Raw genomic sequence first — 3,396 nt, 5'->3', positions numbered from 1 at the left:
TTCATTTGGTGCTTCTTGCTGTCAAACAACCTGCAGCCTCTGCAACCACATTGCCCACTATATTACATTACAATACATGACATTACACATTCATCTGATGAGGCTGTTCTGTTTGTCTCCTGAGCGCTGGCTTAGTCACTGCTGAAAACATAATCACCTGTGGCTTTTAAGCAACACATCACAAAGGTCAACCCAGTGCTAATACTTGAAATCGCTTGTTGCGTAAGATTTCATGACAAAACACTCTGTAGTCATGTCGACAAGGGAAAGCTGATGTTTTGACACAGTCTGACGCCAGCATGGCAGCATGAGGAGACAAAAACAAGGCTCTCTGCAGCAGTCGATAGTTCATTTTTCCAAACCTCTCACGCAATCCGAGATGAGGGAAGTGCGACCAGGGCAGACAATGGCTGTTGATCCGTGGCAGAGTGGGGGTGGAGGTGTGGGAGGTTATTGATCTCACTGTGGACATCTGTAGCATCTATCAGGATGGTTGTCAGTCATCAGAGAGGGGAAGTGAGGGCAGAGTGGAGTGGTTTTTAGGTGCGTAGCCTACTTGTGATGAAGCAGGCAGACAACAGCGGCGAGACAAACAGGTTCACCCTGAGTTCTCCCTGTTTTTATACCAGTCCAATGTAAGCTGTTTTTGTTTCTCTCTGTCATGTTTCTGTTCATTTCCACTTGTCTCTTGCTGCTGCCGTCCCTCTCAATCGCCAAGTCTCCATTGCTGAAGCTGTTTGTATAAGAGAGTCCACTTGCACACAAGGAGTTAAAAAAATGTGTTGTATTAAAAAGCCAGAAGTAAGAGACATAAGCATCGTATCTTTAGCTTACATTTAATTATTGAGACAGTGGAAAATGGGCTTGCTTGGGCCAAAATGCATAGATGGTGCCAACAAAATGTAGGATAGTACTGAGATAATGCTTCACATTCTTTGGAGATGCAGCCAAGCCCGCTGGCTACATGTGCGTTTATTTGTGAAAGATTTTGTCCAGACGTTTGCCTGAAGTTAGGGAGATTAAATGCATTATCTGAAGAGGAAAATGTTGCAACATCAGCAAACAGCAGCACTGACACTCAAAATATAGATCCAATAATTCTCCTCTTTGCTGTGCACAGGTTTGTGTTAGGTTTAGGATTAGAAATGCTTTGAGAACTCAGAAGGAACGCATGTTACATGAAACCACATCGCATTATTAAAGGACAGAATAGAGACAGCTGGAAGATGAATTGAAAGCACTTCTCGAAGATTTGTGTTATAAAACGTGATTTATGAGATTTTGCTGCGTCTGTATTACCAAGCCGGTGTATTGTCATTATCTATGTGGGAGAAATAGAAAAGCCCCGCAGATGATTTAGAAACTTGATGATGGGAGAAACTATCTTTCTCCACCTATTATGATGGCAGCCAGCCGCTGGGCATTCAAACACAGTAAATTCAATGAATCATGTGTGATGAGAAAAGGAGAGCCTATAAGGAAAAGTAGCTGTGCATGATGCCGGGACAGGGAAAAGGTAAAAAACAGTGGGTGTTGCACGAGTCATCATTACTGGAGCCTTGTCAGAGTCAATGTCAGGTGAGTAAGACTAATAAGTCTGAACAACAGAAAGGTGACTGATCTCAAGTTACAGGTGCAGGAGAAAGTCTGTTGTTTAATGTTTACCTCGACAAGTCATGCCTGTGAATACATGAATGGATTAAGGTCCTGTTAAAGGGCTTGCGTGATAAAGTGTGATTAAATTTCCATGTTAACATGAACCAAATCAGCTAATATCCCTTTCTGCCAGCCAGACATAACAAAGAAACCAACACCTTCGTCTCTGTTATTAATAATGAATCACAAATCAACCAAGACCATAACAATTGGGGAAAAATGCTAATCTGCACAGTTGTGGAGCCAGAAGATAATTAGCTTAGCACAAACAGTGGAATCGGGGGAAACAGCTAGCCTGGTGATATCAACCTTTTCAACTAAATCTTGGCAATCAAATAAGAACAAACTTATTTGCCAAAATGTCAAACTTAAAAATTAAACTTAAACATGCATTAACCAATTTTGATTCTATTTCTTTCCTCAATTTGTTATATCAGTCATAGCCACTTTAAGTACTTAAATACAGATTCACAAACACAGGAAAGTTGAAAGCCTTTTTTTTTACCAATTGAGAGAGTTGTTGATTCAATCCAGAAAAGCCACAGAAGTTAACTTCAGGGCTTCCATCCCTATGTCCTTTAGCCGCAAATCCCTCATTTATTAGAGGGAAAAGAGAATTTGCTGTCCTTAAATTCCTTGTTTTAGCAACAGCCAACTGGCAGGTGTTTCAAACTGACTGATTTTTTTTGAGAATTTGAGTAATACAGCCCCTTTGTTACTTGCTTTTAAAACTTTGGATGGATCCCAGCATTTGTTAAAAGTAAACACAGAACCTAACCTTCCTGAGGCTTGTTATTTTTTACTTTTTTAGAAAATGACTGTGTGGTTTTCTTGAGATATTATGTGTCTTGCAAAACATTTCTAAAAAAAAACAGCACAGTGATGTCACATGTCATCTGATCTTGTGACATTCCTCATTTACATGGATGAGTGTTGTTGAAAGGAAACAGGAACTTGTGTTTTTGTTTATGTGGATCAAATATTGGGTGAGAGTAAAGTGCCATGCCTAGACTTTTTCCAACAACAGAAGCTGCAAACAGCAGTTGAAGACTCACAGTCACAGGACGAACATGAGGAGTATTACAAAAATCATCATCTCCAGTGCTCCGCTAAGAAGGTACTTTTCTCAGCGCCTCAGACGACAAGTCTCTAGACATTTATTTCCCCTAAGACACTGAGGATATTAAAGCTTAATCTACAGAGCATCCTGTCTCGACATCTGCTAATACATATATGTGTCAAAGTCTCCTAATTTTGTCAGATAACATAAAACCAGATGGAAAGCTCCCAAGAGGGACAGGGCCCCTCTTCAATTATATTACTCTGGGTGCACACACACACACTCACTCACTCACTCACACACACACACACTCACTCAAACACACACACACACACACACACAGACACACACACACACACAAACACATCAGTCCAAGACATAAGCAGCTAGTGAACACCACAGAGAGTAGTTCTTACAGATCCGATGCTGCCCTGAAGGCAAGAGGCCCATGATGGATCAGACATTGATTTGATTTGAAGTGAGTGTGAAAGCCGCCGTCCATGCCCTCTGCCAGAGAGGTGAACCATGATTGAGCAATGGCTGTCTGGAGGGTTCACTCAGGAAACTGTAAGTGGACAGGCTGGACCTGCTACTAACAATCACCTTTTGTACAAATCGGCTGGAAATGAATTGTTGATTCACAGAGTGGAAACAAAAAACGAGTCCCAGCTGCCAGCTAA

The sequence above is a fragment of the Etheostoma cragini genome, chromosome 11 (genome assembly GCF_013103735.1).
Source record: "Etheostoma cragini isolate CJK2018 chromosome 11, CSU_Ecrag_1.0, whole genome shotgun sequence".
NCBI lineage: Eukaryota > Metazoa > Chordata > Actinopteri > Perciformes > Percidae > Etheostoma > Etheostoma cragini.
The sequence above is the reverse complement of the archived record's forward strand: the minus strand, read 5'-3'. Positions refer to the sequence as shown.